A 26493-nucleotide genomic window follows, 5' to 3' on the forward strand; every position below is an offset into this window, starting at 1 on the left:
CTCTTCACCATCAAACAATCATTCTCAAATTTGCTTTCTCCCTCATCAACCCAAGTCAAATTCTCCATTTGCTGAAAATCCATAACTCAATCTTGAGAAAGACCCAAACTTTATTTCATAAACCATTATCCTCCCACAACACTGTACATGACGAAAAAAAGTCATCAAATGAAGCTGTTTTGTCATAAAGGCTATATATGGAAATCTCCAAGTATTCGATTTCATTCACTGATCGATATGACTTTTGTTAATGATGAAATTAGAGTGGCTGTACTAAAGAGATTTGGTATTCTTTCAAATTAGCTTGTTCAACCTCAACGAGGTATATACTTTTAGTACAATGCTATGTAAATCTCACTGCATGTAGTATTTTGTAACAACAATATTTAATAATGTTTAAAAGAGTGATAACCATGTCACTAGGATATTTTAGTAAATTATTTTTATGAAATTTTTATAGTAAGGTCACGACTCGAGTCGTTTCTAACTTCTCTGAAAATGGGAAGAAGGTCTACGACCAACACCGTTTCTAAGCTATTAATTTCATTATATATAAAATTCAAAACTATCTTATCACCTAATTAATAATGGAATTTTTGTAGTAGCGTTATGGTTCGAGTCGTCTTTAACCTCTCTGAAAATGGAAAGAAGGTTTACGACCAACACCTTTTCTAAGCTATTAATTCCATATATATAAATAAATCAAAACTATCTTATCACCTAATTAATAATGGAATTTGTATAGTAAGGTTATGATTCGAGTCGTCTCTAACTTTCCTGAAAATAGGAAAAATGTCTACGACCAACACCGTCTCTAAGTTATTAATTCCACACAATGAAATAATTTTAAACTATTTTATCACTTAATTAAATATGGAACTTTTATAGTTAGGTCATGGTTCGAGACGTCTCTAATTTACCTGAAAATGGGAAGAAGGTCTACGACCAACACCATCTCTAAGCTATTAGTTCCGTTGAATTAAAACAATCATATACTAAATATTTCAAAATCCACAAAATCGACTCCACAAAATCTATCCATACCAAATCGACATTTTCAAATCAATAACAATTAACCAAATTAACCAACCAATTTTCGAACCAGAACTACGTAGTCTTGATTTCTCTATTGCACCTAGGGATACGTAGGAACAAGATAACCTCTTGTCAGACACAAATATAAAAAATAAAATATTTTGTTTCAATAGTTAAATCTTAATAAATAAATGTTTAAGGGTATAAAAGTTCATGTTATTAGCGAGGGTACCATTTTAATACGGGCGGACGGGGTGCTAATACCTTCTTCAGTCTGTAATTGACTCCCAAGCTTAGAATCTCTGTTCCAAGATCATTCTTAGCCAATTCGGACACAAATAGAGTTTTCTACGTTTTAACCGCAAAAGCGTAGTGACGACTCCAAATCAATCGGGATAGGTAGAAATCGAGTTTACCTCTTTCTAAGTTGTAGAGTCGGTCTTCCAACCAAAAATTGGGTTGTGATAGCTAGGATTTCATGTATGTATTTATTTATAACACTTAAAATATTTACCTTTGTAGCATAATTCTTCCTAACTTCAAGCATTTCAGTGAACAATTCGTTCATAAGTGTCATAATCCCTTTTCCTTGGTGACATGTCAATGAAGTTTGATCTTCTCACCTACCATGTGCCTAGAATACTTCTTTTCCATATGCAATTTACTTCTTTGCCTACAAAACAAATTTACTTGCATGTCTTGGGTACCCAACTAATTTGGGTCCCTTGATGTTAGTAGCTTGAGGATTTTGTCTCTTAGTGATCCACATATAATTTCCATTTGGAATATCATACATACTAATATTACATGTACTTTAGGTATGACCATGCAATCCACAATAAAAGCAAGTATGAGATTTAAGATATGACTTTTTCAAAACATCTACCCATTTCTTCTGAAACCTAACGTTTTTACATGTATCAAGTAAGTTGTTTATTTTGTGACTACTAGATGTGAGTTTAACAACTTTATGCTTTAAGACACTATTTTCCTTTTCCATGCAAGTGCAATTTTCACAAGTAGATATCACGTTTAATTTAGTGGTACAATCATATGAAAAGTTAGCATATTTAACATATAAGGTTTCATTTCAATTTTATGCATATCAATAGAATTTTGTAATTCACAAATTTTCTTTTCAATATCTAAAATCAACAATATTCTATCCACATACTTTTTAGCTAACTTTTTAAGATCTTCATGCATTTCAACATAAGCATCATAAAATACATCATATGTGGGAAATATATCGGAATTTGAAATAGAATCGGAGGAGTGTACCTCACTAGGCTCATCTTGCTCACTTACTTTGCAAGAATTCAGATTTTGAGCCATTAGACATTGCTTGTTTGATTCTTCAAATTTTGAGATACTTGTTGATGTAGTGTCCTCTTCGGGTGCATCCCAAATGATGTATGCCTTCATAGCTTTGATGTCCCAAGATTCTTTCTTGTTGTCATGTTCAATCTTCTTGAGAGAGGTAGGACATGTGTACCTCATCTTCCATACTTTCTCACTCTTATGGCAAGTTGCTTTGTCTTTGGGATACTTGCTCATCTTGATTGAACTTTCTTCATCTTCCTTATGAAGCTTCTTGAGTCATCAATTCTTTATTAAGTACTTTCTGAATTTGTTGATGAGGAGGGACGTGGCTTCATCACTTATGTCAGAATCAGACTCATCATCATCATCATCATCATCATCATCATCATATTTCTCCTTTTGACTTCTTGAATATGATTTTGTCGCTTTGAAGGGGATTTCTTTGATGTTCACGTCCATTTTCTCATTGAGTGTCAAACGTCTTAATTCTATCTCGCGTTCTTGAAGTTTGCCAAATAATGTTGTGAACATCATTTGTTCCAAGTCCATTGACTCCATGATGACAGTTACCTTGAGTTGCCATTTCCTGTCAAGACATCTCAACACTTTATTCGTTAGTTCATGTTTGGCAAATGATTTATCTAATGCAATGAGATGGTTAATAATGTGAGTAAATCACTTTTGCAAATCAGAAATAGATTCATGTGGAAACACGCGAAATAACTCATACTCATGGATCAATATCTTTAATCTAGTCCGTTCAACCTCAGTAGTGCCTTCATGGGTTACTTGTAAAGTGTCCCACATATCCTTGACAATATCGCACTGAGAAATACTAAAGAACTCATTGTATGAGAGTGCGGAGGTTATAATATTTTTTGCTATCAAATCAAGTTACACTTTTCTCTTTTCCTCGTTGGTCAAGAGACTCATTGGTTTCTCTTTTGTTTCTCCTTCCACCATGTATAGTGGAACGAAAGGTCCATATTCTACGGCATCCCAAATATCCATATCAATGGCTTCAATAAAAATCCTCATTCAGATTTTCCAGTAGGCATACACCTCACCACTGAAAATAGGAGGGCGGTTGATGGATGCGCCATCGCCGCTAAAAGGGTTAGAAGAGCCCATGGTAAAAGTGCTTAGGATCAACGATCTAAGCGGTTAAGCTAGCACGATCATACTAGCTCTAATACCACTTGTTGCGTCCCATCGGGCTTTGTAACTCACCTAAATGGGGTGAATATGTGATATGGTACACAATTACCGTTGCTTGATAAATAAACAAATTATACAAATCACACACTATTTAATCGATTAAAATCAGCTATATTGATTAACTAGTTTTGCAGATAATCGATTAACTAAACAACCTAATCGATTATTCAGTTCTTGTTCTATGAAAACAATTTTATTTGATCTCCAAAATTACCAAGATTCAACTAAACTTATATGCACTTCTAAGAACAATAAATGCACAAAACATAATATGCAATTAACTCAGAATGATATGCATGTCAAGTTAAGTAAATCATGTAATACGGAAATGTCAAGAGTTAAGGATTGAGAATAATGAGACACGACTTTTATCCTGATTCGTTTACGGGTTCACTTGCAAACTACATCCAAGCATCCCCTTCTAATCTTGTGATATTTTTCTTCACTATGGAAATTATGAGTTCTTTTACAAACAAACTTCAAGTACAAGACACAAGACACTCCTTTCTTGGAACCGTTAAGCCTCCCACTTCGGTTTGACTACTAAGCTCGCCTACTCGGATACTCACACCTTTCGCGACTCTAGCCCTAGATCTGTTTCGCTCGAACCAAGACCTCTTGCTCTCGTCAAGACACTTACCTAACCACAACTAGGGTTTTCCCAAACCATTTCTCTTTCAATGGTGATACTAAACACATCAAGAGAATATGTTGTTGCATTGTCTAAAATCTTTCAAGTTATTGATGCACCTAAATGTGCAGAATAATCACTCTTCTACAATCTAAGAACCTCTCTACAAATATCACAATCAGAATACATAAAATGTGAGATGCAAAGTTTCTTTTTACAAAAGATTTGACTACGAAGCTCTTTGGGGATCTTTCTAAAGATTCTCACTTTTCTCTTTTTCAAAAGAACACTTTGAAAATCTCTCTAAAGATATGAAAGTGAAAGAGCTATGATTTACAAAAAATGTGAAAACTATTTTTCGTGTGTGTTCTAACTCTACGAAAATATATTAATATATCTTATGTAGCAATATGAAAAACTTGGGTTTATATACAATTCTATTTTCAGCTGCAGTTAATCGATTATCACTAAATTTAATTGATTAACGAATCTTTAGAATACCATAAACCAAGAATTGTAACAACCCTTAACCATTAAATCCATAATTAATCAATTAATGGATTCCCTAGAATTCAATGCTTAATCGATTAATATATCTCTTAATCGGTTAATGGTTTTACAAAAAGATATTTCAAAATGATATGAACCTCCTACATGATTTTTAAAAGTATGATGCATGATTTTGAATGATGTATGCTTTAAAACTCTTTTTAAATGCATCCAAAATCATATGATCATGTAGCCATGTAGGTATGCATGTGCATGTAAATCATGTATGTATGCATGTAAGTCTCATTTTAGTTATGATTGATTTTAGCTTGTGAGACTTCTATTATGGTTCATCCTAGCCTAGACTCTTTCTGAGCAAACATCTTAAGACCTAATAAAGATATAAAATACTTAGCCTCTAGATCTTCTTGAATGCTTTATCTTGTATGAATCTTAAGTCTTGAATTTGTTGTTTGTTGATTTGTTCATCCCTTCTAGCTTGTCCTTGATATACAATCATTGATGTCAATCATTGTCTTTGTCAAACCCTGTCTTTCATCAATATTTGTCTTCATCAAAATCTATGTGATGTATTCTTGCATACACAATCTGCTCATTCATGCATGCTTGCATCTTCATTTCTCACTAGCAGCGACTAATTAGGTCATGGATCATACTTTTTTGGTGGTAAGGAAAGTGTCATAATGGCAGTGTCTTTTATCCCCTCATTTTGCCAGATCATGTACTCATCAGTGTAAAATTTTTGGTGCTCCCCCAATGTCTTCTTCCAAAAAAACACAGAATTTTTCTAAAGAGTTCCTCACATAATCTCGGATCTCCTTGGTAGCTTTTTCATCTCTATAGCAGATTGCGTATCCTTGTAGTTATTCTTGCGAATTGGCATCATATCCCATTTTAGTTGCCCGATTAATAAGGTTGGGGTGAAAGTAACACATCCCTAAGGCCCCATTAGCACCATGTTTGGATAATCTCCACATGAACATATGATCTTCTTGTGCTTGTCATACATGATATATTTAGTTCCAAAGTTTCTGAGGGTGACCATTGAAAAGTCTCTTCCAATCAGCCAGTTGCATGGGTTTGATTGGGGGCATTTCTGAATCTGCATACAAGATATCGAGTCAAATCTTTATATTGATGATGATGTTTAAAACAGGTAACCATCCACATATATAGTAGTTGAACACAATATCAGATCTTTTGGCTACCTTTCTCATGACATCTCTAGAAGGAGAGGAGAGTTTTTGCTAATAAAGGTGGAAAAGATTATGAATTTCGTAGAGACATAGATTGAGCTTAGTCCACCATATTGTTGATGAAGGGAAAAGGAATCATGCCATATATAGCCAGTGCGAAGGCATGTTTAATAGACTCCAATGTCCTTGTTCAACAATCTTGGTGAGATGCTTCCTCAAAAAACTCCACTTCAACCCATAGATTATCCCTTGCTTAATGATGGGGGACAAACATGGACACACACTACTTCTCTATGAAATCCTAACTAATGTTCAGATTCTCAATGAATAGATACACCTTGAGTTAGTTAGACACATACATGTCAATTAGATCTCACACTCTTCAACAGTAGGAGGTGTCTCCATGTTCAGGAACTCAAAGACTCTTAGGGTTGTGTTCCAGTATTGCACGTCAATGGCGATGAGAAAAAGGTCAGCCTCTATCCAATACTCTTTTGCAAATTGATCCTAAATATCTCAAGGGATCTCATGGATGAGCTCTACAAGACGATTCACATCATTTATCTACAATTCTATCCTTATTTCCTTCTAGACCGATGAAGCATTGCTAGAACTTGTAACCTGAGAACAAATTTCCATGCCTTGCTATACCAAAAATTTCCATATGAAAATGGAACCTGATTATTAAAGACAAGAGTGTTATGTGAGATTGTTATGAATGAATGCATGAAGCATGCCTCTTAGGATGATAAACCATATTTTGGAGTAATATAACCTTAGTTATAATATAGCTACATGACATGGTGGGTTTGACATCTATTATACTATTAATACCAACTCAAAATTAAACAATATAAATCCAAACTTACTATGATGATTCAAAACTTTATCCCCATGATTTTGGGCCAATTGACTAGTATGTTATGACTAGAAAATAGTAGCTTGGAATTAAATGGTAAAAATCCAAGCTTACTACTACGATGTAAAATTGACCCCTAGGGCATTGGGGACATTGACGAATATGCTATGACTAGAAAGTAGTCGTCCATGTGGCATAAGGACACCAAAGTTCAATAATATCCTTATATCACTTGGGCATGAGTGAAAGACTCATCTAACTTAAGGGATGATAAGTCTCATTCTATAATATGAAACGGTAAAAAGGATAGAAATGATTCGCTTCTCATGTCTAATATAAGATACACCTTAAAAAGTTTTTGGAATGTTTAAAGGTCACAACCCTATGGCGAGGTAATAAGGTATGTCTAAAGTGGACTTCATGAGAGTTCTAGACTTCTAAAGTTATCAGACTACATCCAATCTTAAAATAAGGAAAACCAAATATTATGGGCTAGAAACGAGAAGAGGTAATTCATACTATATATGAATCCGAGAAACTTAATCAAGAGGTAATTCATATGACCAACACTTTATCTAAGTTTGTTGGTTTCTCACAAAAGCTCAACTTAATCTTACGGCCGCTGAAATCTACTAATTATAAATCTCACCTTGGATACAACAATACACCACTTGCATCTCATGTAAATATTAAGCCAAATCTTTGGCAACAAACTCCTTCAACAAATGTTGTGGGAAAATTGTTATGTATCTTTCATGTCTAAAAAATAATTATAAAATGCATAATAAACAATATTCCTCTTTAAGAAAAAGGGCTCAAATTTTTTGTGGGAACCTAGGGAACAAATAATACTTGTTGCATATGCCTTTAATAATAGGGGAAAAACCAATTCTAATACTTGGTCAATGGCTCTTCATATCATATAGCAAATGAAAAGTTTTATCCTATTTTATTCTTTGTGCTTTGTCTCATGATATGCATAAAAACCAGGTAAGATAATCGATTATTTCCAATAGATTTCAATATTTTTGCAAGTTGATAATCGATTGCCAGCTAAGATAATCGATTAGGTCTAACAGAAAACTGTTGGATACTAGTGAGGTAAGAATACACCTAGAGGTGGGGTGAATAGGTGTAGCGGATTACTAATCCTGTTTTTCCGATATTTGCGTAGAATTAAAAGCTGCTGTAGTTAATCGATTATCAATAGGGTTAATCGATTAAGAACAGTTATGTTAATCGATTATGATCAATACGTTAATCGATTATATTGGTTGTTTACTCTTTGAAAAACAGTTTTCTTGCTTTGGAAAATAGTGACGAATCTAGATCTTTACTATCTTAATATTGACTTGTGATTATCAACAGATTAACAACAATTAGCAAATAATCACAGAATGCAAATTAACTCAGAAAGCAAGTAAAGACAGAAACGTAAAGAGATGGGGAAAGATAAAATGTGCTCGAAGATTTTTATCTTGGTTCGTTTACGGGTCCATTTGCAAACTACATTCAGGCTTCCCAGTTGATCAAGGAGATTTTTCTTCACTATCAGAAATGTAATTCAGTTACAAACACACTTCCAATAATCCTGGCAGAAACTTCTTTCTTGAAACCGTTGAGCCACCAAGCTCGGTTTGACCTCTATCAATTCCTACTTGGATACCATACCGTTTGCGCAATTTGGCCTCAACCGAAACTTTCGCTCGAATCAAGACTCCCTGCCTTGTGAAGACTACTGATTCTCAACTTGTGATGATACCACACACCACGAGAATTATCCTCAATTTAGTAAATTTTGCCGAGTTACTTTGCACACAAAATTGTGTGGAAGACGACACTAAAATCGGCTTTCTATAACCTTTGACAGAATGATCTCACAAACAGCCATAACAACTAGATGTAGAAATCATGCAAGGTATTTCAACTGAATGAAAATGTTGGTACATTGAATGGACTTTCTCTCTTCTCTCTCTATTTTCACTCTTGAAAATGTATGCAAGAAAAACTTCAAAGAATCAACAAGATAACTTCTAAAACTGAAGTACAATGAATCTTTGTATTTTTTTCAGTATTATTTTCGATTGATAATGAAAGTCTGAAAAGCTTATTTTAAGACCAATTTGATTCTGTTTTCAAAATAACAGATATAGTTCATAACTGACTCAACTTATATTAATCGATTAAATGCCAAGTTAATCGATTAACTTGTTTCTTGAAAACAAATTTTCAGTTATTGTTTAATCGATTAAAAACTTGCTTAATCGTTAATAAACAGAAATCCTGGGAGGTTAGCTTTTGTAACTCTATTTAATCGATTACGACTTTTCTTAATCGATTAATGGATTTCACCAGGACTTAATCGATTACCAAATGAGTTAACTGATTAATATTGTTTTAAAAATGGTTTTTCTAGTGATTGTCTAGTATTGAGTCTTAGGTTAGGTAAACCCAAGATGGAAGTGTCTCACAAAAAGTCTAAAATAAAAATCATATAGAATGAGACATAACATCTACATAGATAGATATCTATCTATGTAGATGTTATGTCTCATTCTATATGATTTTTATTTTAGACTTTTTGTGAGACACTTCCATCTTGGGTTTACCTAACCTAAGACTCAATACTAGACAATCATCTTAGGACTCTAGAATGTAAAAAGCAATCCTAGATTCTATGACGTTGACATTGAGTTCTTGGTATGTTGTTTGTTGAGATGTCCAAGTCTTCAAGCTTCCATATAAGACTTTGTCTTCATCAAAACTTTGTAGGTCGGTTATAATGACATCCTTTGACTATTTGTCATTTCAAAACAATTTTTTATAAAAACTATTTTTCCATCCATGTGCTCATAATCTTGGTTTTCAAAATTTCATATCATTCATAAAATTCTCTGAGCGAAATCTTGTGTTGAATATTACCAAAGTTTCTTTGGGTTTTCAAGAGTGAAAATAAATTATTTTTACATTCTTTTCATATAGTGCATTATAGATTTCACATACACAAACCTTGCATCAATCTTCACTTAGACTTAGGTTTCTTGTGAGATTTTTGTCTTTGGGTTTGTTTTTGAGTTTAGTGTTCTATTAGCACATATAAGGTGCAAATTACTTAGTTTTATTTTAGCCAATTGAAGTGAAATTCATAAGATTGTTAAGAATTAGAGTGAGAATCTAGTTGAGGTTAGGTTTTAAGTCTTCACCTTTAAAAATGTCTTGGTTGAGAGTGATTAGCGGCTGGGGCTATATTGTGAGTAGGTGTTGAGTATCCTAAGAGACTGATAAGAGTTCAAACCGACGTGAGAGACTCTAGGGCTAAGAAAGGAGCGTTTGTGAAGTCATTGGAAGTGTGTTTTTAAGATACATTTGATTCCATAGTGAAGAAAATCTTCCGAGATAAGAAGGGGAGACCTTGATGTAGTTTTCAAGTGAACCCGCAAACGAACCATGATAAAATTCTTTGGCGCACTCTTCTATCCCTTTTCTTTACATTTTGCTTGTGTTCTTGAATTTGCTTATAGATTCTTGTACTTGCTTATTATTTGTTTAGCATCTAGGATATTTTCTTTAAGAAAATTGAACTAGTAAATATTATTTATGAGATAACTTGTTTTGCAAAAAAAACTATTTTGTTCAAGATTTCAAGAATCATAATAATTGATTAATGTTGTCTGTAATTGATTATTTCTGCTCATAATAATCGATTGTCCTGAAAAAATTTCAAAAATTCTCAATCAACCGGAAAAGCGGCATTAATGAACCGTTACACTTATTCACCCCCATTTAGATGTGTTTTACTTTGTGTTTATCCAACATTTAAAAAAGGTAAAAAACAAACAAGATTCTAATACTTGGTCAATGACTCCCCATATCACATAGTAGATGAAAAGTTTTATCCTATTTTATTCTTCTTTTGTTGTCTCATAATGCATATAATTACAATTTTTCTAATTGTCCTTACATGGAATAAGTTAAGTAAATTATATTTAAATTGCACTAAATTAATCACCAAAATTATGATATCAATGTATGATAAGATAAAGGTTAACATATGTGCAAGATCCAACTCCAAATCCCAACATTTTCCCATTATTTTTCAATACTTAGATCATATATGGAAATATATCGGAAATGAGTTGACTTGTTGGACTTAGCTCCCCTCAACTATTTAAGAATTGACTAGAGTTGAGTTTTGAGTCGGGTTCAATATGAACTATTTTCAAGTTTAAGACAAATACAATTAATATTCAAGAATTTTTGAGTGAGTTAACAAACTTAAATTTATATTGCTTATTAGGTTCGATGATGAAAATTGATATACATACATATATGTATATAAATAGAATTGAAAATTTTAAATGATTTGTAATGATAAAATATTTAAATATATATATATATAGAGAAATTTAAAAATCAATAGGGTGTTTGGTCAAGTGATGTAAGACAACGATAGAATCCAAAAAGATTAAAATGAATGGTTTGATTATCGGGAGTAACACTTGTTGAGAAGGACAAACACACACTAAAAAATGATTAGTAGGATTGTGAATAAGGGTGAAAACAGGTCAGGTTAGACCAGACTTTGCATTAAACAGGTCGAGTCTATATAGCATATAGGAGCATGGGCCCAGCCTATTAGTCTATTTAAAAAAAAATTCAAAGACTATGTCTAGTCTATTTAAAAGCCTGATTTGATCCATTAGCGTGTTTAAAGGCCGAATATACTATATGGTCATGAAATAAGTCACTATATCTATATTTGTATGAGCTAATAGGTATACTTTTAGTTAGGCTCATCTAACTATAATAATTAAAATATATTTTTGTATTTATATAAAAATTATATATATAATATAAATACTTATATTAAAATAGTGTAATTTTAATATTGTTATATAATATAATTGAATAGGTCTTTCAGATGGAGTTTGACCTATTAAGCTAAATAATGTTTTTTAAAAAGCCTATATCTGACATGTTAATAAAAAAATCTGGCCTAAGTTAGTCTATTATAGACCAGGTAATAGACCCAGATGATACACAAGTTAGCTTGTTTCCACCCTTAGTTCCGAACACCCACGTCTAAACCCATAAGTAACCTTGACCCAATCGATTGGCATCATCATACACATTACATTCACGTCTGCCAAACACAACCATTTGTCTCCCCCTCCTTTCTCTTATTTGCTGACCTTAGGGTTTCCTCAGCCATCACCATGCAACAACCACCACCGTCCAACACGCAGTTTCCTCAACAGTGGATGATGTAGCAGCAGCCCCCCTCCGCCTGGGCTCCTCAACCCATTCCTCACCAACACGACGCCGCTGCCTCTTCTAGTGGTGAGATCAAGTCTCTCTGGATCGACGACTTGCAGTAGTGGATGGATGAGTCCAACATCACCAACTGCTTTGCCTCCGGCGGCGAGGTTCGTTCCTTCACTCGATTCGTAGCTCTGATGTTTTAATTTGTTTTGAAATTTTCAATTCAAATCTCTGATTTTGTTTTGTCTTTTTCTTGCTTAGGGTATTTAGTTATTTTTTCATTTTGTAACATTTTATTTTTATATATATAGATATCCTGAGATTTGATTTCATTACACCAACTACTACACCTCAAGTGTGATATTGGAATTACATTGACCTAATAACTAAGCCATAATTCAAGAGAGGGTAGAGTAATTCCTCTAATATTTGTTGCAAGGTAATTTATTTTTTATTTTAAAAATGTTACATATATGCAACTAATTTTACAAAATATATTGAAGAGAGGGGCAAGTACCCATGCATGCCCAACCATTAGAAACCTTGTGATTGAATTTTGGAGACATTTTCCGACAATGTTTTTGGCAAGATGATATTTTTATTTTTAGTCACTTAGTCTAATTTCTAGAGGAGTCGGGGCCATGAAAAATCATAGGCGAAACATTTAGGAAAATTTTTAGAGACTAATGTTTTATCAATCAACATGATTTATAATAAAGCATTATGATGTCCTTTATCCATGTAGCCGACCTCACCTAGTGGGATTAAGGCTGAATTGTTGTTATCTATATTTTATTTTTATGTTGATTGTTATTTATTAATTTTGGGTGGTCACAGGTGGTTTCTGTAAATATCATTCGTAATAAGCAAACAGGCCTGTCAGAAGGATATGGTTTCATTGAATTTACTAACCGTGCTGCAGCAGAGAGGAACTTGCATGCGTATAACGGCACATTGATGCCGAACTCTGATAAGAATTTACGCCTTAACTGGGTCATGCTTGGTCCTGGTGAGAGGCGCCAAGATGGTGCGGATCATACTGTATTTGTTGGTGATTTGGCTGTTGATGTTACTGACTATGTACTGCTAGAGACTTTTCCAGCTCATTATCCATCAGCGAAGGGAGCGAAGGTTGTCACTGATCGGTCCACTAGAGAGTCAAAGGGCTATGGGTTTGTAAGGTTTGCTGATGAAGGTGAGCAATTGCGTGAAATGACCGAGATGAATGGCATGCCCTGTTCTACTGGACCAATGCGAATTGGTCCTGTTGCAAACAAGAAACCAATGGATGGTCAGCAATATCAGACAGGTAATTATTTTGTTTATCATTTAACTGACAACTGAGTGTAACTACTGAAGTGAACATGCTGGGACATTCTTCTGTTGTTTGTGACTGTTGTACTCGATATTTTGCTTGACCGTGAATTATATGATTGGTTAGTTTAGTTTGTACTGGTAAGTAGGTAGCTGGTGAACTATGTTGTCCTTTCCATGTCACCCAATGTTGGGGGAGTTCAGTTAACAAGGGAAACACTAAATCTGGTGTTGATTCGGTTAATGTACTTGGAGATAGGGGGCAGATTCCATTCATTTCCTTTCAGTTCTTTTACCTTTCTAAACTTGGGCGTATTTAGTTATGTTAAAATATGCAAAAACTTATACAAGACTTATATTGTCTTGAAAGCAGGATGCTGAGAGGCTCTCATTTTTGGGGGCCCCAGAACTGATATCAGCTGAAATGATTCCACTTTTATGCGTGGCCTCATTTTAGGTCAGTTATTTTGTTTGTCATAAGCTTCTTATTCATTTTTTGGTGGCATCAATTATGCTACATTTGCAGATTGCTTTTCCAATTCCTAGTATGTGACAAAAAAGGGTTCAACCAGTTTTAATGTTGCTTCTTTTATAAGGCAGTTTCCATTCAATTTAGGCCATGTTTATTCCAAAAGTATATTTCTATATCACTTACTTTTTTACTGATTGTTGGATACGACTATTTTTCCTGAATATTTGGGTCCGTTTTGGTTTTTGCTTTCCATCTTTTATGTATATTTATTTTGTTGAATTGTTTCATTTTGGTATTTCAAAGTTCAAACAGCAATGCTCTTGGATACTAGTGAATGTAGAATGGTGGCTTGTATGGTTTTAAGCCTTCTACCTCTATTGTATTTTCTGACCCTTTTTCTTATTAATTACCAGAGATATGGGAGGGTGCACATTTTTATTTAAGTTTTAGAGGGTATATTTTCTCCTCTATTGTTGCCTTCTACCTCTGTTGTTTTAGTTGGTTTGAGCCTAGGTAGTCAATTGCGGATAACAGAGCGTAGCGGACAACCCCAAAAATACTATAGCGGTATCGTCTACTAAATGAATCTTCCTGTGCTTGACCCAGTACGTAATCAACATAAAGTGATATTATGCTACACTCTAGCAGTCTAGCTTGTTTGATTTTTGACTGAGTCATGACCATGTTAGGATAAAAAGTTAGTGTTTGTCTTGAACTGCTATATATTCTTGGTTTTTAAGGAGTTGAGGAAAGATGTTGATAGGTACCAGGATAGAAGAAAGAATATGAAACAACAATTAGAAAGGAAAAAACTGTAGTGTATATTATATTAAGTTCACTGCAAGATTACAGTGCTGCAACAGTACAATTAAAAAGTATAACAGTAGTGCCAAGAGAAAATACAAGTACTATGGGAAATAATCCCTTAATTCTAGAGACAGTGCCCACTGCCCTTTTCTTCACCCAAATGATTGCCTACCCATTCCCTTGCCTCCTTCCACCCATATTCACCCCTCTCTGATTTCAGGATCTGATCTCCCATTCTCTGTCTACCACGTGTCCTGTTGGTTAGAGATATGTGCAACCAACTCTTTGCCTCTTATTCCCACTTTACCTTGATCATCTTTTCTTTTTCTCTGATAAACCTTCTTAATTGGAGGCCTATCAATACCCGCCCCAATGAGTAGCACCTTGTCCTCAAGGTGGAAAGCAGGAAAAGTTGACCGTAATTACTCGAAATCCTCCCAGATATTATTATGTGCAGGGACTTCAACCCATTTAATTAAGACTTCAGTTTTACCATTCAGCAACTTGCGACTTGCCAACACCTGTTCCGGAACAACCAATAATTCCCAATCCTCCGTCAACCCAACGGGAAATTGTTGACAGGGGACACTAGTAGAAGGTGCTGTTTTGAGTTGAGACACGTGGAAAACGGGGTGCACCCGTGAGTAAACCGACAACTGCAATTTATAGGCTACATTTCCTATTTTTTCCAAAATTGCAAAAGGGTCATAAAAACAGGGACTTAACTTCTCATTGAGCTTTTGAGTTACTGAACGAAGTTTGTAAGGTTGAGCCTTTAAAAGCACAAAATCCCCTACTTGAAACTCTACTTCTCTCTGTTTCTTATTGACTTGGATTCACATACGGTGTTGAGCTTTAGCCAAATTTGCTTTGAGCTCTTCAAGGATGCTATCTCTTTCCCGGAGCAAACTGTCCACGACAACCACAACAGTGCTCTCATTTCGAAAAGGAATAATTGAAGGTGGGTCTATACCATACAAAGCCTTAACAAGAGACATATGAGTAGAAGCATTGTAGGAGCAATTAAACCATAACTCAACCCAAGCCAACCATTTTATCCACTGTTTAGGGTGTTCATTCACACAACAACATAAGTAAGTTGCTAGTGTTCTATTAATAACTTCCGTCTGGCCATCGGTTTGTGGGTGATATGTCGAATTGAATCGCAGCTTAGTGTCGGCCAAACGAAATAATTCCTTCCAGAACATACTCATAAAAACACGATCACGAGCGGAAACAATCGAGATAGGGAAACCATGCAACTGAATAACCTCCTTGACAAATGCTTGGGCCACCTCCTTAGAAGTATACAAGTGATGTAATGGGATGAAATGAGCATACTTACTGAGACGATCTACCACCACCAAAATCGTGTATGCCCTACTTGATTTTGGTAACACGCCAATAAAATCCATCGAGACATCCTCCCAAACATGGTTGGGAATTGGAAAAGGTTGAATGAGTCCGGCTGGTCGCAATGCTTGATATTTGTTGCGTTGACAGGTGATACAATCTGCCACAAATCTCTCTATGTCCCCACATATGCCTATCCAATGAAAAACCGTAGCCAACCGTTTATACGTCCTTGTCACCCTGGAATGACCACCCCATGGTGAAGCATGAAACTCGGTAAGTAGAAGAGGAATGCGATATGATTTTCTAGGTAATACCAATCGCCCTTTGTACCATAAACATCCTTTTGCTACTGAATACATCAAATGAGATCTGGGGTCCTGGACCACCTCATGCATAATCTGCTGCAGTTGTGAGTCTTACAGACTTTCGTCAGCCAACTCCATCAAGTCCATATTAGTCACCATTAAACACGACTTGCAATCCATCACCCACAATAAGGTATCAACCACCCTATTTTCTGATCCCGGTTTGTATTGAATTTCAAAGTCATAACCTAACAGCTTGGTGACCCATTTTAGTTGATCTCCTCCCAACACACGTTGATCAAGCAAGAATTTCAAAATTTTCTGGTTGGTGCGAATAATGAAGTGGTGCCCTAACAAGGATATCGTCAAAAAATACTAACACAAATTTCCGCAAGTATGGCTTGAACACATCATTCATCAGTACTTAAAAGGTTGAAGGAGCGTTAGTAAGCCCAAATGACATTACCACATACTCATAATGCCCTTCATGAGTGTGAAAAGCGGTTTTTGGTATGTCTTCCTCCTTCATGCGAATCTGATAGTATCCCGCCTACAAATCCAGCTTAGAAAAACGTATAGCTCCCCCCAACTCATCCAACAATTCTTCAATTATAGGAAATGGGAACTTGTTGGGTACAATAATCTTATTGAGAGTCCTATAATCAATGCAGAATCGCCAACCCCTATCCTTTTTTCTCACTAGAACCAGAGGACTTGAAAAAGGACTCACACTTGGTCTAATCATTCCTGCCTCCAACATTTCTCTCACTAACTTCTCAATCTTTTCCTTGTAGCTATGTGGATACCTGTATGGGCGAATGTGTGGAATTTCGGCTCCTTCCTTCCATATAATAGCATGGTCATATGTTATGGTCGGTCGCAGCCCTTTGCGCTCTTGAAAAATATCCTCAAATGCTTCAATAATCGGCTGGATGCTAGTGGGACTTGTTTCTGCCGGAGAGCATAACACACTCATTATGCCGAACTCAACATAGAAAGCTTGCGCTTCATTCCGCATCTCCTTCATAACTGCCTTCATTGAGGCCACAGTTCTAGACAATTCTCAATCACCCCTTACTTCGATTATATTCCCATTCTCTTGAATTTCCAGCAAGTACCTTCCCAAATCAGCACTAAATTTTCCCAAACTCTTCAACCATTCGAATCCTAGAATGACATCCACTCCCACCAATTCGAATAGATAAAAATCTTGGATGACCTTCGAAGTGGGGAGTCGTAATTCCACACCTCTACAAACTCCTTGGCTTCCGAGACGTTGCCCATTCCCCACCTCTACAAAGTACCCATGTGTGCCTTCGGTGGGTATCTTTAATTCCTCCACAATCCCTGGTGCTAAGATGTTGTGGGAAGCTCCCGAATCCACCATAACTATGACTTTTCTGCCCTTCAGAGTACCCTAGAGTTTGAGGAAGTTCTTTGATGTCATTCCTGCAATACTACTCACATTCAATTGCAAATTGAACTCCTCTTGTTTTGATTCCTCTGAATCATCATTTCTTTCTTGCTCCTCTTCTTCTTGGCCCAACAAAATAACATGGAGTTGCTTGTTGCTACACACATGGCCTGGGAAATACCTTTCATCACATCTGAAACAGAGGTTGCACCTCCTTTTCTCAATCTCCTCTTCCTTTGTTAATTTTTTGAACCTTGTTCCACGCCTATTCAGAGAGGGATTTTCTCCTATGCTGAAACCTCCTCCCCTCTTTGGTATTCCATTTTCAGTTCTGCCCGTGTGGGCTTGAAAACTTTCCCTTGGCCCAAAATTTGTGTTGCTGCCCTGACCCGTTTGGGGAAGTTCCTGTGCCCCGACTCAACGCCTCGTTAAAGCGGTGCGAGCAAACCCGGTTCTGCCTCCTCGGGTTAAATACCTAGAAGACCGGCCCAAAACTCTATTCCTCTCTTCCACCTTTTGCGCCATCTCCATCAATTCATGGAGGTCACCTGAGCTCATCAATCTCACCTCAGCTTTAATATCCTCCTTCAACCCATTCACAAACACAACTTTCATAAATTCTTCATCCGCAAATCGCAACAGAGCTGGACTGAGTTCAAATTGCTCCCTAAATTCCATGACGATTCCTCTTTGTCTCAACCCCATCTAGCCTTCATAGGGATTATCCGACGCAACGGTCTGAAAACGGCTCATCAATGTTTGTCGGAACATCGACCACCTCACCACCACCACCTATTAGAGAATAGAGTTAGTTAAGTTGTATTGCTGAAGCAATTAACATGTGCCAATTAACAATTAGCATGTGCTAATTGTTATTTGCACATGCTGGAAGTTGTTAGTGTTAGTAACTGCTTTATGCAGTTACTAATCTGTTTTTGTTTATGTTGCTTTCCCTTTATTTAAAGGGATAAGCTCTTCTATTGTATAGTGTAAATTTTCAATAATATTTTCTTCATTCCTTTTATCTTTTATCTTTTTACATGGTATCACTCGCCCTAATGGCCACTGCCTCAGATCCCTCCACTCCTCCACCTTCCCATTCCTCTGCTCCTCCCATTCGAACACATTCTCCATCCTTTTCTCTTCCCATACCCTATACAAAACTCAGTGAGAAAAACTATCTCACTTGGAGCCAATTCATGCTCTCTGTTCTACGATCCAACAGAGCAATAAGATTCATTCACCCACTGATGTACCACCCAAATTTCTTTCTGACTTTGACAACACTCATCATCACATTAATCCTACATTCCTCAGCTGGGAAGAGCAGGATCAAACTATCTTTGCGTGGATCCTCAACTCCATCTCTGACTCCTTACACATTGGCACATGTTAATTGCTTCAGCAATGTAACTTAAGTAACTCTATTCTCTAATATACCCCCCCAATCCAACTATCCTAAGTGACCCAGACCTGACCATCACCCATCTAAATCAACCAACTCCCACATTGGCCAAAATTATCCCACTCCCTCCTCTCCCTACTATCCCTACTACCATTCACCCATGCCATCCCACAAAACCCCCTTCTCAACCTATCCCTTCAATGGTCCACAATATCAACCTTCCCCAGGCTACCCCCCCTATGCCATGAATGTTAGCACTGGAGGTTCTGATCCTAGGCACTCTCTCTGGTTTCCTGATTCAGGTGATACCAACCACATCACCTCTGATCCTGCTCTTGTTCCTCCAACAACAGAACAGTTTGGTCCTGAACACCTATATATGGGTAATGGTACTAAAAAACCCATCTCTTGTAGTAGAACCACCACATTTTCTTCTCCCTTAAATCCTCACATCTCTTTATCTTTACATAATCTTCTACTTGTACCCACCATTACTAAAAACCTAATTAGTGTCTCTCAATTTGCCAAAGATAACAATTGTTACTTTGAATTCCACCCTAATGAATGTTTTGTGAAATCACATGGTTCTAACACCATTCTCCTCAAAGGGTCAATCACCTCAGAAGGTCTCTATGCTTTCCAAAGTCTATTCCCACAAAAGTCAGCATGTTATGCCTCTATTCCCAAATCAAATGCCAGAGCACATCAACTGGCATTGATAGCTTAGCTCATACAAATTGTTCTACCCAATTTCTGTGGCATTGTAGGCTAGGACATGCACACACAACTATTGTAAACAATATTCTGTCTCTTTGTAAAATACCTTACTCAAATAAAACTGCCTATGTTTTTTGTAATGCCTGCTGCTATGGCAAGTCTCATAGGATACACTCACTTAATTCCATTACTTGTTATTCTAATTCCTTTGATTTACTCTACCTAGACTTATGGGGACCTGCACCAGTTCTCTCTGAATCTGGTTTGAAATATTATTTGTCATAGTTGATGCAAAAACTAGACACACTTGGATATTCCTACTTAAACAAAAATCTGAGACCTTANTAAAAGAGCTATGCAAGAAGAGTATGATGCTCTGCTTAAATTAGGAACCTGGTCCCTGGTTCCCTTACCTCCACATAAAAAGGCAATTGGCTGCAAGTGGATATTCAGGATTAAAGAGAACCCTAATGGCTCTATCAACAAATATAAAGCCAGGTTAGTTGCCAAAGGCTTCCGTCAACAACTAGGAATTGACTACAATGAGACTTTCTCACCTGTAGTCAAACCTGTCACAATAAGGATTCTCCTCACACTTGCTGTCACTTATGGGTGGATTATTCAGCAGCTTGACATAAACAATGCATTCCTAAATGGTGTCATCGATGAAGAGGTTTATATGTCCCAACCTATTGGCTTTCAAACTCAATTTAATAGAACCATCAATGTTGTCCAAACTGATGGGGGAGGTGAATTTAGACCCTTTACTTCATATCTCTCTACCCTAGGCATTTCACATAGACTATCTTGTCCTCATACTCATCACCAACAAGGAACAGTAGAAAGAAAGCATAGACACATAGTGGACACAAGTCTAACCCTATTGGCCGATGCAGGATTACCTCCCACTTTCTGGGAATATGCCTTTACCATTGCTGTATTTTTAATCAACAGACTCCCCTTTGCTACCCTTAACAACAAATCTCCATATTACCTACTATTTGGATCCAACCCTGACTATACTTCACTAAAAATCTTTGGTTGTGCATGCTTTCCTTTACTTAGGCCTTACAACTCCCACAAACTTAACTTCAGATCCATAGAATGCAGCTTTTTAGGGTACTCCTCTATGCATAAAGGTTACAAGTGCCTATCCAATGATGGAAAAATATACATCTCTAAAAATGTCAAGTTTAATGAATTATCCTTTCCCTTTAAAAACCCTACTAAACCGTTTTCCTATACTATCTCTGACCACCACATTCATCATCCACCTTTCCCAAACAACCTACCCAACCACATACACCCCTCACAACAACTATACCACTAAAAATACTTATCCCACAGAACCAACATCTGCCCTCAATCACATTAACCCTACTCAAAATTCACCCTCTCCCCTTCACATCTATTTCTGACCCTCCAATTCTAAATGACCCTATTAATCCCTCATCCTCTGATTCATCCACCTCTATATCTCCCTTATCCTCCACTACTCTTCTTCCCTCCTCCTCATCCTCTTTGACCCCTGACCTTCAACCTTCTCATCCTATGATCACAAGGTCCAAGGCTGGCATAAACAAATCCATCTTGCCTAATCTTGCAAGCCTCTTTTTGGTCTAGTCTGAACCCTCCACCCCTAAAGAGGCCATTCTCAGTCTTGTTTGTAAAAGAGCTATGCAAGAAGAGTATGATGCTCTGCTTAAATTAGGAACCTGGTCCCTGGTTCCCTTACCTCCACATAAAAAGGCAATTGGCTGCAAGTGGATATTCAGGATTAAAGAGAACCCTAATGGCTCTATCAACAAATATAAAGCCAGGTTAGTTGCCAAAGGCTTCCGTCAACAACTAGGAATTGACTACAATGAGACTTTCTCACCTGTAGTCAAACCTGTCACAATAAGGATTCTCCTCACACTTGCTGTCACTTATGGGTGGATTATTCAGCAGCTTGACATAAACAATGCATTCCTAAATGGTGTCATCGATGAAGAGGTTTATATGTCCCAACCTATTGGCTTTCAAAATGGTGATAAAACAATTGTATGCAGGCTACACAAGGCATTGTATGGTCTCAAACAGGCTCCTAGACAATGGTTTGAGAAATTTAAAGGCACTCTTCTTCAACTAGGCTTTCAAAACAGTAGATGTGATAAATCTCTGTTTATTTCTCTTACTAGTACATACCAACTCTTTGTCTTAGTCTATGTGGATAACATAATCATCACTAGGTCATCAAACAGTCAAATTGTTGGTCTAGTTCACAAACTAAGCTATGCTTTTGCTCTCAAAGACCTAGGAAATTTAGACTACTTTCTAGGCATTAAGGTCAAACACCTTCAATATGGATCTTTGTTCCTCACTCAAACAAAGTACATCAAAGACCTTCTCCAGAAAGCCTACGGAATGCCAAATCCAACATTACTCCCATGGCAACCACTTGCAGACTATCCAAATCAGAGTCCAAACAATACAATCCTACTTTGTACAGATCAATAGTTGGAGCTCTTCAATATGCTACAATCACTAGGCCTGACTTAGCTTACAGTGTGAATAGGGTGTGCCAGTTTATGGGTAATCCCCTTGACCAACAATGGGTTACTGTAAAAAAGATTCTAAGATATCTACAAGGAACTCTCAGCTTTGGCATACATCTCAAGGCTGTTGTATCAGTCTCCTCTCTTCCTATCACTCTCACAGGCTTCTGTGATGCAGATTGGGCCACTGACCCTGATGACAGAAAATATGTATAAGGGGCTTGCTTGTTGGTTGGGCCTAATCTAGTTACTTGGTGGTCCAAGAAGCAACAAACAGTCTCCAGATCAAGCACTGAAGCTGAATACAGAAGTCTGGCCCTTGCTTCTCAAGAAATGATTTAGGTTGAGTCCATGCTTTTCAGAACTCAAGATTCCACATCAGATCCCTCTCATTTTGTGTGATAATCTCAGCACTATGAGCATGTCTCACAATCCTGCTCTCCACAACAGAACTAAACACATAAAACTTGATCTCTTTTTTGTAAGAGATAGGATTCAAGCCAAGTCCCTTCAAGTGAAACACATCCCCTCTGATTTTCAGACAGCTGATGTGCTCACTACGCCTTTGGCTACTGATAGATTTCTAACTCTAAGAAAGCAAATTAAAGTAGTTGACTTAGCATCCTTAGTCAACTACCCTCAGTTTTAGGGGGGTATATTAGAGAATAGAGTTAGTTAAGTTGTATTGCTGAAGCAATTAACATGTGCTAATTAATAATTAGCATGTGCTAATTGTTATTTGCACATGCTGGAAGTTGTTAGTGTTAATAATTGCTTTATGCAGTTACTAATCTGTTTTTGTTTTTATGGCTTTCCCTTTATTTAAAGGGATAAGCTTTTCTATTGTATAGTGTAAATTTTCAATAATATTTTCTTCATTCCTTTTATCTTTTATCTTTTTACAACATCATTCGTGACTTCCACCATTGGTACCAATTCAAGGCCTTCCCTTCCAGACATACCACTGCCGTATCAACCTTCTCGTCCTTGGGAATACGATTGACTTCGAAATATCGTTCCACTCGATACACCCACCCATGAGGATCTTCACCGGTAAAATAAGGTACTTCCACCCTTCTCACTCTTTCATCCCTCCTCATTTTTTCATCCCCCTGTAAGTCTCCTCTCTGAAACCTATGTTCTCGGTTGCTGTTTTCTCCTCCAACCGATCGGTAACTATTTTCATCAATGTCTCCATTTGTAACCAGAAAGCTTCATGCAATGAAGATTGCATTCCCTCCAACCTCCTTTCCACATTATCCAGTCTATTGTCTATTCTTGTTGATATCATCCAGATGCTCCCAAGATCGGGAGCTCTGATTCCATTTTGATAGGTAGCAGGGTAGAAGAAAGAATATGAAACAACAATTAGAAAGGAAAAAAACTGTAGTGTATAGTATATTAAGTTCACTACAAGATTACAGTGTTGCAAGAGTACAATTAAAAAGCATAGCAGTAGTGCCAAGAGAAAATACAAGTACTATGGGAAATAATCCCTTAATTCCAGAGACAGTGCCCACTGCCCTTTTCTTCACCCAAATGATTGCCTACCCATTCCCTTGCCTCCCTCCACCCATATTCACCCCTCTATCATTTTAGGATCTGATCTCACATTCTCTGTTTGCCACGTGTCTTGTTGGTTAGAGACATGTGCAACCAACTCTTTGCCTCTTATTCCCACTTTACCCTGATCATCTTTTCTTTTTCTCTGATAAATCTTCTTAATTGGAGGACCATTAGGTGTGGATAGGTGTTTTCCACTTTCCATGTCCATTGATTGAAAAAACGTTCAGTGGACAGTTCTATCATGAAAAGAACAGGTCAGATGATAGGTTTTGCTGTGGAAAATATTCTCATATTTTATTTAGGAACAGAAGTGGTGGGTGTAGAGGTTTTAGTTATCTTTCTTGCCTTATTTTCCCATCAAACCTGTCATAAATCATTACCTCTTCTCTCACTTCTAGTCTGCTACGTAAATAAAGAAGGCATTTGAAGGATATAGTAGGTTTCAGTTAAAGTACAAGGGTCTAATTTTTCTCCTGTTCTTTTCACCCTTATTAATGTTGTAAAGTTCATTTGTATCTTGATCTAAATTTATTTTTGCCGGCTTTGCTATGGTAATATTTATTCAGCAAATATCTATCCTAATTTCCTGATTGTTACACAGTATCTGCCAAGCACAACAATCTTCTAGTTGATAATTTTGAGAGTATTAGAAGTTTTTTCCGATTGTCTATGTTGACATGATACTAGTTATGACAAATGTCTTTGTAAATTAGCTCTCACTATTTATCATTTGCAGCTACATATCAGATTACACAGGGAAACCAAGGCGATAATGATCCTAACAATACAACAGTGGGTAGTTCGTTTTAATGTTGATATTTTAGGTTTGTGATTACATTTCTAGTTACATTTATACACTGTTTGGGTGCAGATATTTGTTGGGAATTTGGACTCAAGTGTGTCTGATGACTTGTTAAGACAAGTCTTTGGTCGGTTTGGGAATCTAGTTATGTGAAAATACCTGTAGGGAAGCGTTGTGGTTTTGTTCAGTTTGCTGATAGGTAAAAACTTTGCACACAGAAATTTATATAGAGATAGTGTTGACAGTTCATTTTTGGTTTGGTATAGTATTCTTGATGGGCGATGTTATGGTTTATGTAGAGCATGTGCTGAGCAAGCACTATCAGCGTTAAAGGGAACAACATTACTAGGACCAGGAATTAGACTTTCATGGGGATGCAGTCCTAACAAGCAGGTATTAGTTATCTCTCGTGCTGCTGAGCTTCTTTTGTTTTAAATCCTATACCCATATGTATAATAAAAATAATCGACCCATCCATTGGATGTATTCAGTCTCCAACAGATCAAGTCCAGTGGAATGGTGCTGCTCCAGCATACTACGGTGGGTATGCCCAAGGATATAACCCTTATGCATATGCACCTACTACCCAAGATCCTAATATCTACTATGGAGGTTACCCTGGATATGGGAATTACCAGCAGCCACAACAGGTAATAATTATTTCTACCTTTTAGGAACATGATGATAATCTTGGGTTGTTTGGTTGTGGGAACATGGCAACTGATTTATGCTGTTGGATGTGCAAAATCTATTATACACTATTAACGTATTTTATGAACAACCTCCTGGCTTTAGTGTAGGGAAGCTTGTAGGCCATTTGAAGTCAGAATCTTGGATTCTTGGCATGTTTATCCTGTGTATTTGTTTTTGTAGCGGTTTGACTTTGCATTGTAGAAATGGTCTTTCAGTGGTTGTGGATTTACCCAGCTTTGATGTTTATAATTGGAAAATGAAAATATAGCATCCTAACTTGAATTGTTCCTTCTGTTTGCAGTGATAAGTTTGTGAGTTGTTTTCTGGCAAGCCTTTGTTTTGGTGTTGGGTGGTTTTCAGATTTGCAATCTTAATTGCCCTTCTGATGGGGCGGCGCGTGTGTTCTACGGATAAAGAGGGTAGTATCGACCATACCCCTCACGAACCCTTTTTCCAGAAGGAAAGAGCTCAATCTATCATACCAAGCTCTGGGAGCTTGTTTCAGGCCATAAAGGGCCTTTTTGAGCTTATATACATGGTTCAGATATTTAAAATTTTCAAAGCGGAGAGGTTGATCTACATATAACTCCTCTTGAATGTAGCCATTCAAGAAGGTGCTCTTGACATCCATTTGAAAGAGCTTAAAGTTCATAATCGATGCAAAGGATAAGAGCATCATAATGGCCTCTAATCTGGCTATAGGAGCGTAGGTCTCATCATAATCGATGCCTTCCTCCTTGTTGTAGCCTTTGGCCCCTAAGCATTCTTTATTTCTTATGATCAAGCCAGATTCATCTAATTTGTTACGAAAGACCCATCTAGTACCATTCACTAGATGTTCTTTAGGCTTAGGGACTAAGTCACATACATTATTACACTCGAACTGGTTTAGCTCTTTTTGCTTAGCTATACCCCAGTGCACATCCTCAATGGCCTCATCGATGGTCTTTGGCTCGATTTGAGATACAAAAGCAACGAAGTTACAAAAGTTATGTAAAGAGCTACGGGTTACCACCCCCGTAGTTATATCACCTATAACTTCGTCGAGTGGATGATCCTTCTTGGTTTTCC

At 36.8% G+C, this 26493-nt stretch overlaps 1 pseudogene; it reads left to right on the forward strand.

The window, feature by feature from the left end:
• On the forward strand, positions 10798–25829 carry LOC109329313 (annotated as a pseudogene).

This window comes from Lupinus angustifolius, chromosome LG16 (genome assembly GCF_001865875.1).
Source record: "Lupinus angustifolius cultivar Tanjil chromosome LG16, LupAngTanjil_v1.0, whole genome shotgun sequence".
NCBI lineage: Eukaryota > Viridiplantae > Streptophyta > Magnoliopsida > Fabales > Fabaceae > Lupinus > Lupinus angustifolius.